The sequence below is a fragment of the Gopherus evgoodei genome, chromosome 3 (assembly GCF_007399415.2).
Source record: "Gopherus evgoodei ecotype Sinaloan lineage chromosome 3, rGopEvg1_v1.p, whole genome shotgun sequence".
NCBI lineage: Eukaryota > Metazoa > Chordata > Testudines > Testudinidae > Gopherus > Gopherus evgoodei.
The window spans coordinates 187,148,390-187,164,650 of NC_044324.1; the positions used below are offsets into that span (position 1 = coordinate 187,148,390).

The following is a 16,261-nucleotide window of genomic DNA, read 5'->3' on the forward strand; positions in this document are numbered from 1 at the left end:
AGATACACAACACTTGGACCACCAAGACCATATGTGTTGGGAGAATCTGATGCCAGAAGACCCAAGTACGACAACTGGCAGCTACATTCTACAGTCTTTTTAGCCCATCATATGCAGATGGCAGCGGGACAACGAATCAGGGAACTGCCTCAACCTCTTCCCAGGAAGATGAAGGAGACCATAAATAAGGCTAAGATATTGTCACTGATATTTTTAGTGAAAGTCATGGAAGGTCATGGGCAATAAACAAAAATTCACTAAAGCCTGTGACCTGTCCCTAACCTTCATTAAAAATATCCCTGACAAAATTGGGAGGAAGGAGACTTCAGCACCCACCACTTCTGGGGCTCTGGAATCCCCTGCTGCTGCTGCAATGAGTGGGAACTCCAGGCTACCCCGCACAGTGGCTGGGCAGCAGGGGATGGGTCCTCCTGCTGCCTGCTGTGGCTGGGCAGCTGCAGAGTCCTCCCCCCACTGCCCACCATGCCTGGGAGCTCTGGGAAGAGGGCATATTGGGGAGCCATCCTAGTACACATGGCTGTTTCCATTGTTTGGATACAATAGTTCTTGTTCAGTGTAAAATTGTTATGGGTGAAGATTAAATGGGTGAGTTTGGCAATGAGTTTGGGCTGGATATCTGAAGGTTGTCTATTGTCTTGTAAATATTTGAGGCAGGCAGCTATGCCATCATTGTGAGGGGATGTTAGTGTATAGGGAAGTGACATCCATGGCAAGGATGATGTTCTGAGGGAGGTTGTTAATGTCGTGGAGTTTATGGAGGAAATCAGTTGTGGTCCTGGAGGAAGCTGGCCCTTTGTGCGGTGAGTGGGTTGAAGATAGTTTCTATGAGTCCTGATCAAAGTTCCCTCTAAGCTGTGCAGCTGCCGATTAAGCCCTGTGCAGGCACTCAGGGCTATGGTGGAGAGAGATGCCTCTCCCCAAGCCCTAGATCTACTGCAGCACCCCCCCTCCCCAGCCCTGGACCTGCCACAGATGGGAGACAGGAGTCCTCCCACCCCTGGCCCTGACCCAGCCTCGCCCTGCTGCAGCTTGGGGACAGGCACCTCTCCCCCAGCCACTCCCTAGCTGTCCCCCCCCCCCCACAGCCTAGCCCCAGACCTGCCATGGCCAGAGGACTGGTGCCCCTCCCCCTCAGCCCAGGTGCTGCTGCAGGGAGAAAGAGCTGGGGGAAAGCCCCACTGCATCCCAAATCTCTCATCCCCAGCTCCACCCCAGAGCCTGCACCCCCAGCCAGATCCCTTACCCCCCCACTCCAACTCTCTGCCCCAGCCCTGACCGCCTTATACCCAGGCCCACCACAGAGCCTGCATTCTCAGCCGGAGCCCTCACCCCTCTGCACCCCAACCCTCTGCCCCAGCCCTGATCCCCCTCCTACATTACGAACCCCTCAGTCCCACCCCACCACATAAATTTGTTATGTGCACCAATATGGAAGTAATGTGTCAAACATCACCTCCATGTTGTTGCACATAACAAAATTCATTCTGCACATGAGTGGGAAAAATTAGAGGGAACACTGGTCCTGATATTCCTTCAGTAAGAGTGTTGTAGCCAGAAATGATGCATCTGTCTGGGTTCCCTTGTTTGTGTATCTTGGGAAGCATGTCGAAGGTCCATGTGGAGGATAAGTTTGTAGAGTTTCTCTTGGATTTGTTTGGGAAAGGACTTGATGATATCTTTAAGTTTGTGGGTAAATTCTGATGTGGGATCTTCTTTGAGTTCTTTATAGGAGGTGGTGTCAGAGCGGTGTCAATTGGCCTCCTTAACCATAGTCATCATGGTTGAGGACTACAATGGTGCCTCCTTTGTCTACTGGTTTGATCACTATCTGGTGGTTAGATTTCAAGGCTGTCCTCTTGGCACTGGAGAGATTATGGTGAATGTGACATTTGTTAAGGATTTCACAGTCAATTTCCTTCCTTTAGCAATCAAGCTAATGATCAGGAGTGTGATTTCATCCATTCTGTGGTGTTAAGTCAGATGATTCTTTTTTCCTTATAATTGTTGGTGTGGATGTGGTATTGTGAGTGGTGTCATCATTGTTGTGAAAGAATTATTTGAGGCAGTGACAGTGAAAGAATTCTTCTAGTTTTCTACATTTTAGCAGGTATCAGGTTCTGTAGTGAGTCAGAAGTTCAGTCCCTTAGAGAGTACAGATAATTCAACTCCAGTGAGAGGTAGTCTTAATTAAGTTGATGATGTTTGGGTGTCATATAGTGTCCACGTGGTGAGTACTGGTATCCTGGTTTCTCCTTTAGGTAGTGTTCTATGGGTTGTTGAGTAGTTGACATTGGTTCTACTTTTTGTTTTCATGTTGGATGGCTGTCATCAAGGATTTTTTTATAGTTGTATGGCTGTCATCAAGTTGTTTTTAATTTCTTGCATGATTTCCAGCTAACTTCCCCATTTTTCCCCTCCAGTGTATAACAGCATGTGATGATTTCTTGTTTGAGGTGGTCCCTTCTGGGGTGGGTGAGGTGCAGTGATTCCTCAGTTTCTCTGAAGTCCATCTGCAGAGCTGTTCAACATATCTAGAGTTATATGTAGTGATCAGAGGATTATTAATTGTGACACCACTGGGGATGTTGTTTTGTTTTATGCATTTCCCCAGGTGTGGATGTAGCTGTTAAGTTTTGCTTCCTTTTTTTTTCATGTTGTGGAGATTCCATTTCAGATGGCTAAATAAGATCTTTTCTATTGTTGTATGCAGTGTAGTTGTAACCATGTTGGTCCCAGGATTTTAGAGAGACAAGGTGACAAGAGACAATATATCTTTTATTGGGTGATGTGTGAAGAAGTACTTCCTTATGTTTGTTTTAAATCTGCTGCATATTAATTTTACTGGGTGTCCCTTCCTTCCTGTGTTATGTGAAAGGGTAAATAGCATCTCCTTATTAAGTTTCTTCACACCATTCATGATTTTATAGACCTTTAACCAAAAAAATGAGCTCCCAAAATCCTAAGAACCGGTTCCCTACCGGGTCCTCAGTGGCACTTCGGCGGCGGCATTTCAGCGGCAGGTCCTTCACCTGGAGCGAGTGAAGACCCCCACCCCACTGCTGAAGTGCCACCAAAGACCTGGTAGGGAACTGTGTGGTGAGTACAGTACAAGCCCCACATGCCTGTCTCCCTCCACACCCATCCAACCCCAACTATGTTCTGCCCCCGACTGCCCCCCTCAGAACCTGCGTTTCTCCTCCCTTTCCCTTCCCCCACGGGGGTAGCAGAAGCAGCTCGGGGCTCCGGGGGCTATTTAAAGGGCTCACAGCTCCCCTGCTTCTACCACCCCGGTCTTTAAATAGCCACCAGAGCCCTGGGGAAGCGGCGAGGCTCCCATGGCTATTTAAAGGACTGGGGCAGCAGAGGCAGCTGGAGTTCTGGCCCTCTAAATAGCCCCTGGAGCCCTCCTCTAACCCTGGGCTCTGGGCTCTATTTAAAGGGCCCACAACTCCCCTGCTTCTATCACCCTGGCCCTTTAAATAGCTGCTGGAGCCCTGGGGAAGCAGCGGGGCTCTGGTGGCTATTTAAAGGACGAGGGCGGCAGAGGCAGCTGGAGCCCCAGCCCTTTAAATAGCCCCTGGAGCTCCCTGCTATCCCAGGGCTCTGGGGGCTATTTAAAGGGCCCGTGGCTCCCCTGCTTCTACCGCTCTGGTACTTTAAATTGCTGCCAGAGCCCTGGAGTAGTAGCGGGGCTCTGGTGGCTATTTAAAGGGCCGGGGCGGTAGAAGCAGTGGGAGCCCCAGACTTTTTAAATAGCCCCTAGAACCCTGCAGCCCTACCCCAGGGCTCCAGCAGTGGGGCTCTGGTGGCAATTTAAAGGGCCTGGGGCTCCAGTCCGTGCTGGGAACCTCATGCCCTTTAAAATGCCCCCCTGGGGAAGGCAGGTCACCCTTTTACCAACCGGTTCTACACCAGCTTCTAAATTAAACAACTGGCTCTTGCGAACCAGTGCGAACCGGATTCAGCTCACCACTGCCTTTAACATATCCCCCCTTATTGTCTCTTTTCCAAGCTGAAAAGTCCCAGTTTTTTTAATATCCCTTCATCTGGAAGCTGTTACATACCTCTAATCATTTCTGTTGCCCTTCCTTGTACCATTTTTAATATATAATTTGATATGGGACAACCAGAACTACATGCAGTATTCAAGGTGTGAGCATACCATGGATTGATATAGTGGCATTATGATATTTTTGGCCGTCTTATCTATCCTTTTTTCTAATGTTTCCTAACATGCTTTTAGCTTTTTTGACTGCCACTGCACATTGAAGCAGATGTTTTCGGAGAACTATCTAGTGAGTTCAAGATGTCTTTCTTGAGCAATAAGAGTTAAGTGAGACCCTGCCATTTTGTATGTGCAGTTGGGTTTATGTTTTCCAATGTGTATCACTTGGCATTTATCAATACAGAATTTCATGTCATTTGGTTGTTAAAGTTCATACTATTCCTTTATTTTTGGACTTTAATACCCCAGAGGGGGTTGTCTTAAAATGCAACCAGGCCACAGGCCAAGTCAGAGGAAGAGGTGGACCACAAGACAACCAGAGCCGCTGTGATCATGTGGTGCCATATGCAAGGGAGGGGGTAGCTACTGCTCCACACCCAGCCACCAGGAAGCACTCCAGCAGTGAGTCCACTTTTTTTACAAGCACATACATAAATAGATTATTAGAGAATAGCCTACCCCCACAATGAAAAATCAAAGCCTTTTCCAGAGACAGTTCATGAACTTTTGCCATTGCAGCCACACTCCTTTAGATCCGAATAAAAGGAAAATACCATGTAAACTGACTTTTATGCCCATGATCATGAGTTCTGTGATTGACAAATGTTTAGAGCATATAGTGATACATATAATTTGGGGGAAATTAAACTTTAAACCAATTTAATGAAAGGGGAGGGGACACCACATTGTTGACATCAGTAAAAAGTATTAGCAAAGGAAATATTTTATGCTACTGTACAGATAATGGATTAACATGTGGACACTCAAAAAAACACGTGAAGTTTGGGTCAACTTTTCTTCAGTTGAAGCCAAGGGAAGTTTTGTCACTGATTTCAATGAGTACTGGATTTCACCATTTATGTAGAGAAAAACATGATGTGGGGTGGGAGAAGGGAGAATGTACTTTATTTTCCTTTTCTGATTAAAATGGATAAATGGGGCTAATGTCAAATTATAGGCAACAATACTCCTAGAAGACTATAACACTACAGATGTTACAAAAATATTCTAGCATCAACGGGTTCTTCTGCAGAAAGAGACCTAAATACAACATAACCTTCTGGTAGCCTAGAGCCACTTACCAGGAGGATTATGGAAAGAATGAGAGTGTGAGGGGCAGCTGCCTCAGGACACTATGCTGATTGCATGCTGTTACCAAAGATATTTAGGAGGCAACTTTGTATGTGAAAGGAGAGAGTTCAATTAACAGTTGCTTTGGCTGAAGACTAGCTGCAGAATTAAAATACTGTCTAAAAGGATGGCGCGTTGGTGTGCTAAGGCACTGGGTGAGCATACTCCCATAATCCCGTTACTGAAAGCCACTGGTTGCAGCTGCTGCCATTCAAGTACCTCCCCTGTCCGCCTCCTCACTTCTGCTTTGGAAAAGCCCTGGGTTCGGGCTGCAGCCAGGGCTGGTGCGCGGGACCCGGAGACCGTGGACACGGACAGGGATCAGCCCTGCACTGCCGGTCAGGGTACAGGTCAATGAGCCACTGGGCTGGACCGCAAGAGGAGTGCAAGGGCCGCAGTTTCCGTCTTTCTTATGCCCTGGCCTTCCCTGCCCCTGCTTGTGCTCCCGGCGGCTCCCCGCCGCCGCCGCCGAGGTGCGAAGCACCAAAACGCGTTCCCTCCTCCCCAGCGGTGGGCGGCTGAACCCCTCGCTCGCCGATTGGCTGGCGGTGATGTAATGGGAGAGCACATACGGGCATTTCTCATCACCTCTCCGACCTTTCTGCCCGTTTGCAGCTGGGGAGGGCATCCTCTTCACCCCCCGCGCAGCCAATCACAGGGCAGAGCGGCCTGCGGTTGGGGGGAAACGCTTGCTTGCTTTTTCAAAGCCGACTTAGCTCTTGTAGTCTCCTACGCCTCTTCCCTTCGGAGAGTGATTGACAGGCATGCAGCCCAATGAGACCGGGGCTATTACAGCTATGTACGTACCCGCCCATTAGCTAGGCCGCTGTGATGTTGGAAGGGAGATGGGACGTAATTGGACTGACAGCATCAAGAGCCTATGGAGTGTGGGCGACCAACTTGCTATGTGAAAGGAGGTTCGTGTTCGGGAAAGAAGGCTGCGTGGGGAGGGGCGGTGGGTTTAACTGACAGCGACTCCCGTCAATCGTGCCCAGGCTGCAGTGCCCGGGTAAAAAACTGCGGAAAAGTAAGGAGGACAACAGGAGAGGCACTTGATTGACGGCAGCCGCGACCAATAGCTTTCAGTAATAAGCTGGCGTATCCGCCAATTGCCATCTGATCGGGCGGAGAGAGGACAGGACAACTGGTGAGTGGCAAAGGGGTTAACCAATGCCGCTTAGCATATGTGCTGTTTGTTTGTTTGTTGGCCAATAGGAGTCAGGAAGAGGCGGGACTAACTGAATGACAGACATGCTAGCCAATAGACTTGAGCTGCCTATGCTGGCTCCCGAGGCCGGCTTTTGAGGGCGGATCATTTCACCCCCCACCCCCGCCTTTTGGCTGCTGACGTGAGCGGCGGGAGGGGGAGGGCCCAGCATCGGGCGCTGGGAGAGGGGTTCCCAACATGTCGGTGCTGCTGGTTGCGTTCGGACTACGCGAGCGGGCGGCTGTTGCGGCGGGGGGAGGCCGACCAGGAGCGCCCGCAGCGTGAGCCCCAGCCCGCCACACCGGCCAGGCCGGCCCTCGGACACCGGGGCACAGACTCTGCCCGCGGCCAGGTACAGGCCAGGCCCCGACTCGGCTAGGGGGCATTGCGGCGCGGGAGGCCTCTCCGCAGCGCCGGGAGTCGTCTGTCTGCGCGTGTAGCGGGGCAGGCGGGGCCTGTGCGCGTGTAGGGGGAAGGGGATGGGCAGGCGGGGCCTGTACGTATGGGGGGGACGGGCAGGTGGGGCTGAGCTCGCGTGTACGGGGTTGGTAAAGGGCAGGCGGGGCCTGTGTGTGAAGGGGGGAGGCGGCAGGCGTGGCCTGTGTGTGTGTTGTGGGAGGGGAAAGAGGAAGGGGGCAGGAACGTGTGTGTGTTGTAGGGGGCGGGCCAGGTCTGTGAATGTGTATGGGGGGGGGACTGTAGGGAGCGGGAAGGCGGGTGTGTGCTTTGTGGGGGGGTGCACGGAAGGGGGCAGGATTTGTGTGTGTGTTGGGGAGTGGGGAAGGGGACAGGCAGGGCCTGTGCACGCACGTGTGTGTACTGGGGGGATGGCAGGTAGGGCCTGCACGTGCGTGCGCTGGGAGGGTGGGGTGCGTGCGTGCAAGCCGGTATTGGGCGGGAGTACCTGGACAGGTGGGGGGTTTCCACACGCACACGTGTATGTCAGGTAGAGGGGGGTCTGTGTATCTTGGGGGATGGGTAGGGTGGCAGGTGGGCCTGTGTTCCTATATTGGGGGTAGTGTGCTTGATGGGGGGTGCTGCGCAAGCATGTGTGTACATGCAGTGGATGGGTAGGGTATCAGTTGGGAGGGGTTGTGTGTGCCTGTACTGGGGAGATGGGTAGGGTGGCAACTGGGGGGGGTGAATATGGCGGAGGGCCTGCCCTCGCTGGTACTTAGTGGGAGGGGGGTAAGGCTGTGGGCAGGAGAGCCCATCTGTGCCTGTACTCGGGGATGGGGGGTGGCGGCAGTGAGTGGGAGAGCCTGCCTGTGCCTGTATTTAGGGTGGGAGGGGTGTTATACTTGTACTTGGGGGTGGGTAGGGTGGCATACAGGAGGGTCAGGGAGTAGGTGGAGCTGTTTGTGTTTTTGGGGGAGCAGCTGGAGCCTGTTCCTGTTTTTTGGAGGGAGAGAGGAGTGGGGGGTTGGACAGGGCATGTGTCAGTGCATTTTTGATGGCATAGGTGGGCAGTGGAAGGGTCTGCATGTGCCTATACTGCAGGGGTGGGTAGGATGGCAGGCGGGAGGGCCTGCGTGTTCCTGTAGTGGGGGGGGGGCTAAGGTGGCAGACGGGAGGCCTAGTGCAGGCAAGCATGTATGTGGGCATTTGCGGACAGCAGGAGCAGGCATTGCGTGTGCACATTGGAGTGGTGGGGGAAATGTAGGCATGGTCTGTGCATGCATATGCTTGTTTGTGGGGGAGGTGAAGCCTGTGGGTTTGTGGGCGCACGCACATTTGGGGGGGAATGTGGCGTGTGTGTTGGGGGGGCAGTGGGAGATGGGGCCAGTGCATCTTGGAGTAGGGGAACGGGAAGGGCCATGCATGCATTTTGAATGTGGGGCTGCGGTGAGAGGCGGAGCCTGTACATGTGCCCCTGTTTTGGCACCCGTTTTGGTGGCGTGGCAGTGGCTACAGGCAGGGTCTGTGTGTGTCCTTGCATTTCAGGTGGTGGTGATGCTTGCAGCACCTGTGCATGCGTACACATGGTGGGAGTGACCAGCAGGTGGGATCTGTGCATGTGTGTATTTGGGGGAGTGATGTTGGTAGGCAGACAGAGCCTGTGTGTGTTTTGGGGGTGGTAGCAGGCAGTCAGAGCCTGTGTGTATGTGTGGGAGGAAGAAGGGGGATGTGATAGGAAGGCCTGAATGTTATGTTGGGAGGGGAGGCTGGCAGGTTAGGCCTGTAAGTGTACTGGGGTGTGGATAGGGGGAAAGTGGCACACCTGTCAGCCTGTTTTTGTAGTGGGAGTGGGAAGATAGGAGTAAGGGTCTGTGTATACTGGGGTTAGGGGAAAATGTCAGGCAGGCTGGCTGGTCTGTGTATGGATGGGGGTTAAGGGTAAGGCAGCAGGCAGGCATGTCTGTTTATAGGCAGTGAAAGTGACTTCCTGGTTCAGATAGCTTCTCATACAGCCCAGGAAAGAATTGAACCAAGGTGTTTACCCTGTCTACTGTGCTACCAAAGGCTTCTGGGGTGACTGCCTGGTTGGTAGGCAGGCTGACTTCTGAGTGTTTTTGGGGTGGAGAAAAGTGGCTGGCATATAGGAATGCCTGTGAGTGTATGGGTGTGAAGTGGCAGGGAGGTTGGCAGGCATACATGCAAATGCATGGTGGGAGCAGGGGGCTCACAGACATTTGGAGAGAGGAGGAGTAAAGTGGCAGACAGGCAGAAAAAAAATCAGTTTTTATTTAAATTGGATTATTTTTGTTTTTAATTTCATTTTTTTTACTTTTTAAAAGCAAACCTCTTTTAAAATAAAATGCGAATTAATACAAAATGTTAAGGCCTGAATTTTACAATCTCTTAAAACACTTAAATGAACTAAATATGCTGAATCCATGAGCTTATATAAAAAACTAAAGTTTTTTTCTATATAAAAAGAGAATCATGGGTAAACCATTTAACTTTTGAAGTTAAGCTTTATAAATATGGCACAGTAGGTTATGTATGCATATTAAACAAAAGAAGCCCTTAATACACTACAATTTTATATGCTGGTTGGTGTATTTAAATTGTGCTTGCCATCCTAAGGCAGCTTGCATGGGCAGACAGTTAAGTTTATAGTAAATAAGCAGTATATCATTCACAGTTTTCTAGCATACTAAAAGTGTACAATTAATAAGAATCTGAAAATATTAAGCTAGGTAATTGCTTAAGTAAATGTATATAGTTCTAGTGCATTATTCTAGGTAGCAGAAAGATGTACCAGATCTAGTGTAAAGGTTCTATTGAATTGTAAATCAACATGTATTAAAGATTATGTCAACTAATGAGAATACACCTTTCTTTAGAAGATTACTGAAGTACAAATGAAAAGGTTGATTAAAATTTAGGGTGATTTACATAATGATTTAAATCAGGGACTTAAATGAATCCGCCCTACAGGCAGGCTTCTGTTGTATGAGGTGAGGGAAAGGAAGGTGGCAGGCAGGCTTGTGTGTATATGGGGGTGGAAAGGTGGCAGGCAGGCCTTTCTGTGAATTGGGGTGTGTGAAGTGAAAGGCCTGTGTAACTATTCCATGGGAGGAAGAGTTGTTTGGGGGGGAGGGGCGGATGTATTGGTAGGTAGGCAGGCAGGTCTGTTTGTACTGGGTAGATTGTAAGTCAGGTCTTTGTGTGTATTGGGGGGCCAGAGGTAGCAGGAAGGCAGGCAGGCAGGCATGTGTCTTTATTTCTGGGGTTAGATGGCTAGGCAGCAGGAAAGCAAGGTATGTATTCTGTGGGCGGCAAGAGGTGGTGGTATGGACCTATGTGCGCGCTTTTTGGGGAGGAAGCAGGAAGGTGATCAGGTTGCAGCTAAACAGGTGGGTCGTCTTCTGGTGGATTGATGTTTGTGGTGGCAGGCAGGCTAGTCTGCCTGTGTACTGGGTGGTTAGAGGAGTTGGTTGGTAGGTTAGTGTGTCTTGGGGACAAGGAGAGGATCTGGGAGAGATGAGTGTTTTTTCAGGGTGATGCTGGGAGGTCTGCATTGTCCTGGGGAGGGGAGAGAGGAGGCCTGTTTAAATATTGAGAATAGAAGGGGCAGCTGGGATGCCTGTGTGGGTGAGAAGAATTTGGGGAGGAGGGGTGATGTCTATAGAGTGGGAGTAAGAACAGGAGAAGCTGAAAGCTTATGCAGGTTGAGAAGAGAGAGGGAAGAATAGGAGAAGCTTTGGAAAAGCAGTGGCAGTTGGGAAGTGGGTGGGTGAGAGTTAGAAGCTTGTGAGTGATTGGGGTATGTATCGGGGGAGGAGAAGTTGGGGGGGCCTTGTGTGTGTATTGTGGGAGGAAAGGCACATGTGTACAGTATATGTATTGTGACGGCCTGTGTGTATAGGAGTGGAGAAATTGAGTGGGTTACATATGTGTATGAGGGTGACACGAGAAGCTGGGAGACCTATATGTATTGTATTTAAGGAGTGAAATAGTTGGCAGCCTGTTAAGGTTGCCAACCCTCCTGGTTTCACCAGGAGTCTCTTGGAATCACACTCTATCTCCCAGAGGCTACTTCAGCCAAACCAGGAGATTTTGGGCTCTAAAAGTCTGGCGCAGCAGCAGGTTTAAGGCAGGTTCCCTTATCTGCCTTGACTCTGTGCCACTCCCTGAAGAAGCCGGCACTATCCCTGCGGCCCCTGGAGGGGGTGTAGAGGTAGGGGGTCTCTGCATGCTGCTCCTGCCCTGGGTGCTGACTCTGCAGCTCCCATTGGCTGGGAACTGCAGCCAATGGGAGCTTCGGAGGCGGTGCCTGTGAGCAGTGGTGCTTGGAGGCCCCCTGATACCCTACCTAGGGGCTGCTCCCAGAGGGATGTGCAGTCACTTTTGTGAGCCACCCAAGGTATGTGCTGACCCTCGACCCTTTCCTGAACCCCTGCCCACACCCAAACTCCCTCCCAGAGCCTGCACTCTCTCCCGCACTCCCTTCCAGAGACCGCACGCCAACCCACTGCCCCAGCCTGATGAAAATGAATGAGGATGGGGGAGAGCGAGTGATGCGGGGGGGAGACTGGAGTGAGCAGGGGGTGGGGCCTCAGAGAAGGGGCAGGACAGGGGTAGGCAAGGGTCTTTGGGTTTGCATGATTAGACAGTTGGCAACCTTGAGGCCTGTATATTTGTGTTATTGGGGCTGAGGAGGGGTGCGGAATCCTATGTGTGTGTTATGGAATTGGGTGTTGGATGGATGATTTAAATGGCAGGGTGGATTGATTTAAATAAAAGCAATTTAAAATCACTGATTTCCATCTTGTTTTGCATTTGTACTTTTCCTAAAGAAAGATGGATTCTCATTGGTTGGAAACCATTAAGACACGTTGATTTGCAACTGAATATAGCCTTTTCACTTAATGTAATATTTTTTGCTAACCAAGAGGCTATACTATATCTACATATCTATTTAATCGTATAGCTTATGTACATTTATTCAGATTCTTAATTGTTTTTTTAGTATGTTAGAAAATGGGTTCTGTTTGGATGGAGATATGCATTTAAAAATTTACAAACAGCATTGAAATTTTTAAATTTACTGGACACAAAAGAGAAAATAGGTTTATCAAAACATTTTGTGTTTAAAATGATTTTATTTATTAATCAAAAGAAGTATTTGTAGGTAACGAGTTGAACTGATTGTTTCCAGTCACAATGTCCTTCAGAATTTTAGAACTGTTAGGTCTCATTCTGTCAAACACATAGGCTTAGTTTATACTACCGAGTTAAGTCAACATAAGCTGCCTTAGGTTGACCTAACTATGTCAGTGTCTACACTACCAATAGAACAGGAGTACTTGTGATACATTGCCAATGTTAAGTGCCCTACTACACCAACATAACTCCACCTCCAGGAGAGGTGTAGGACTTTTGTTAGTGTAGTTGGTGTAGTCTATAGACACTCCATTGCTTGGATCAGCTGTTGGCAGTCTTGTTGGACATCTGGGAGGCGAGAAGCCCATGGGACAGCTAGGCTTCTGGCAGAGAGCTGTGCAGAGTTGAGAGCCCTGGCTGTCAGCGTCCAACACTGCCTCTCTTCAGTTGGTGGAAGCGCACCTGGTAAGGAAATATACCACTGACAGAAGGAGGGTAGTGTAGACATCAGCGTCCACAGTACCTACTGCAGTGGCTGTAAGTTGACCTAACATAGGTTGACTTAAGATTGTAATGTAGGCAGGCTTTTATTCATAAATAAGAGTAAAACAAGCTTTTTTGTTTTTCCAGTTATCAGTTGGTTTCTTAACTTTGAGTCACCGTGGTTGAACTGTATTAGTTAAATAAACTGAAATGAAAAAAATTCCCTCTGCACCTGCAGAGGAGACTGCTGCTGTCAAAAGCTGGTTTAGTGCTTTTGCAAACTCGGGTTCCAGGTGCTTAGCCAATGACTTCCACCACGTCAGTAATTTGATTCTCTTTAAAACATTGGTAGTAAACATACTGCTCTATATTATTTTTGAATTTTGAATGAATTTAATAGGTTATAGTGAGTTTAGGCCTACAACATAGGTTGCCATACTTAGAAAATAAAGTTCAAATTTATTTTTTAAACTTTATTAGAAATCAGATTTTAAATTAAAAAAAAACTTTTAATTGTGTTTTTGGGCGGGGGCGGGAAATCATTCATTTTTATTCACCCTATGCATATGCATATTGGAATAAGGGGGCTGGGAGGCCTTAGTAGTTTTGTCTTCACCAGGAAAAAAGTGCAGGAAAAAGATTAACTGGTGTTCACTAACAAGGTAAAATCTTAGTAGAGACACAGCAGTTTATCCTTCACAATGTTGAAGGTTAGGGTAAATCTTATGCTCTCCCATAGTCTTGACCTCAACCTGTTGACACATGTGAAGGCTACAGACTGTGGTGTCTGCTATTTTTACTCCTGAGGAAATTCTGCACCAAAAAATTAAAAATTCTGTGCTAAAAAAAATTTCAAATTTTAAAATTCTGCAAATTGTGTTTGTCAATAAATAAATGTGGCTCCAGCATGACAGTGTGGCGCCCAGGTCACTGGCTGCATTGAGGTGGGAGATAACTCTGAAGCCCCCACCTCCTCTGGTACAGAGACTCGACAGTGAGGCTGCACCCAACTCTGACACAGTGCTTGGGCTGGACCTGGTCTAGAAACACCCCAGGGTCCTGCCCAAGGTGCACTGGGTGTGAGTGGGCAGGCTCAGCCCAGCAGGATCCAAGTGTGGAGGGGCTTAGTGTTAGGGGATCCTGGTGTGGTGTGAGAGGTTTCTGTGTGGGGCAATCTGGGTACAAGTGGCTCAGTGGGAGATGCAGATGCACAGGGGCTCATTGGGGGTCCTGGGTGCAGGGGCAGTGGGACTCTGCAGGGGATCTAGGGGAAGGTGGTTGGGGCTCAGCAGGGGGGATCTGGGTGTGGAGAGATGAGACCGAGGGTTGGTATGGGGGGCATGAGGGCTTTGTCTGGGGGGGGGGGGGGGTTGGCCAGGGCCAGGGGATTCCCTCCCTCTCCCTCTCCCTCCACCAGCCCTTTCTGCGTCGGCAGCAGCTCTGGGGGAGAGGTGCCTATCCCCTGCTGGCAGCAGCCTTGCGTGCCTCAACTTGCTCCTCTCCCCGGTCCCCACCCACTCCCTACCTCTGTCCTCTCCAGGCCCTTGTAGCCCCTTATAGCTTCCTGCACAGCCACACAGCTTAGCGGGAACTTAGGTGGCATCATTTTGAGAGCCATATGTTTCACCAGCAGGGCTAGAACGTTTACAGCCACCACACTGACCTTTCCCCCTTGAGCTAATGGAATAACTGATAAGAGAAAACAATCTATTATTGCTCTTATGTGGACCAGCAGTAGAGGGGCATGGGACACTTTGCCCCAGTGGGTTTCACAGATATCTACTGAAAGATGAAGAGATTCAGGAATCTTGGGTTGTGAAAGGAAGTGTACTGTAGTGGCCACAGACCTTTCTGCCTATTCTCCTCAAGCTTGACCCCTCCTGGTTCAATCCTTCCAACCTATCCCAGTCTCTCTCTTCAATGCTCCTGGCTCTTGGTCCTGGTTGCATTCTCATTGCCTAACCAATCAGTCTCTGATCCTCAGACTTCTCAGTCCAGTCCCCGTCTCCCACGCAAATTCTAATCTTATCCATTCAGATTTCCTATCTAGTTTCCCCCATTCTACTTCCAGTTCCAATATCCTTGCTTAGCCAGTCCTTGTTCCCCGTACTCCTTACAGGGTCTTCATCCAGTCTTTCCTCACCCTGGCCTCTAGTTGCCTCTTCCCCCACTTAATTTATATGTCCCCATTGGTTTCCAATTGCTTCCTCCTTGCTCCAGATAGTTCCAGTCTTGCCTTTGGCTCCTTATCTGATCTCAGCCCCTCCCTCCCCATCTCCTTGTCTAGCTAGTTTTGCTCTTATACATTCTACAGTTGTCAGGCAATTTGAGTTAGCACAGGGGGACAGATGCTTCCTGCTCTCATTTCTGGTGTCTGGCCCAATTTGCAGAAGCCCAGAGCTGAAATTGCTGTTGGGCCCTGGGCTGGAACATGTTCAGTGTGGATAGAATCTTGAGGAAATTTAACTGTGAAGCTCTATCAAATTGCCACTGAATAAGAGGCAACTGCAAGTCATTTAGAGGCTTATTACTGTGCCAAATTTGGGTGAAGTTTTGTGGGGACAATAAAATACACATCTCTGACACACAGCATGGATGTGGTAGAGCAGGGGTGGGCAAACTTTTTGGGCCGAGGGCCACATCTGGGAAATTGTATGTAGGGGTGGGAGGGAGTGTAGGGTGTGGTATGCAGGAAGGGGCTCAGGGCAAGGGATTGGGGCAGAGGAGGGGTGCAGGGTATATGAGGGGGCTCAGGGAAGGGGGTTGGGGTGCAGAGTGCAGGAGGGGGCTCAGGGCAGGGGTGAAGGAGGGATGCAAGGTGTAGTAGGGGGCTTAGAGCAGGGGGTTGGGGGGCAGGAGGAGTGGAGCAGGGGTCTCAGGGCAGGGAGTTGGGATGCAGGAGGGGTGTGCAGTGCAGGCAGGGATCTTAGGGCAGGGAGTTAAGGGGTGGGGTGCAGGAAGGTTTTGGGCTCCAGGGTGGTAGCAGCATGCACTGGGGCCAGGGCAGGCTCCCTGCACACCTGCCCTGTCCCCAGCCCTGCACTGCTCTAGGAAGCATTGTGGACCCTGTGGGATGCGAAAGACTCCACATGTGCTGCTCTTGCTGTGTCTCCAGGCACCTCCGCTGAAGCTCCCATTGGCCACGGTTTCCCGGTCAGTGTGGGGGTGTGTGTGTGTCTGGAGGCAAGGGCCTGGGGGCCCCAGGGACGTCGGGTCGGCCACTGCTGAGAGCGGCACAGGGCCCGTGGCCCCATGGGGGGCAATCATGTGGGTTGGATCCAAAGCTCTGAGGGGCTGAATCTGGCCTGTGGACCGTAGTTTGCCCACCCCTGTGGTAGAACTTCTCAAAGAAAGTCATCAGAATTTAACATGGGCATAACAAAGTGTTTTTTCTTAACCCTATTCTTAAATGGCTGAACTGTTTTGGCTGAGGTTTTCAATTCTAGACAGCTGACATGGAAAACTTCTGTCCAAATAGTTAATGCTTGGCAAAATTGTAAGCAAATGAAAAGGTCTTTTTAATGGAAAGTGTGGGGCAATCTTAAGTTGGTGCTACTGGTCTTGCTTTAATATGATGATTGGTGAAGCTATATGGCCATGGGTGGTGGAGCTGGGAAGCATGTGGGGGAATTTGTGGGTTC

General features: G+C 49.9%; 1 protein-coding gene across 7 annotated transcripts in view; it reads left to right on the forward strand.

Moving 5' to 3' along the window:
* Positions 1 to 5,968: 5,968 nt before the first annotated feature.
* PPM1B (protein phosphatase, Mg2+/Mn2+ dependent 1B) overlaps positions 5,969 to 16,261 on the forward strand; it is a 111,318-nt gene continuing 101,025 nt past the window's right edge. For 2 of the 7 annotated variants that reach the window (XM_030557670.1, XM_030557671.1), the window contains exon 1: positions 6,719 to 6,936. The gene's annotated coding sequence lies outside the window, so the exon portion shown is untranslated. The other 5 variants (XM_030557668.1, XM_030557667.1, XM_030557673.1 and 2 more) reach the window with 5 other exon arrangements.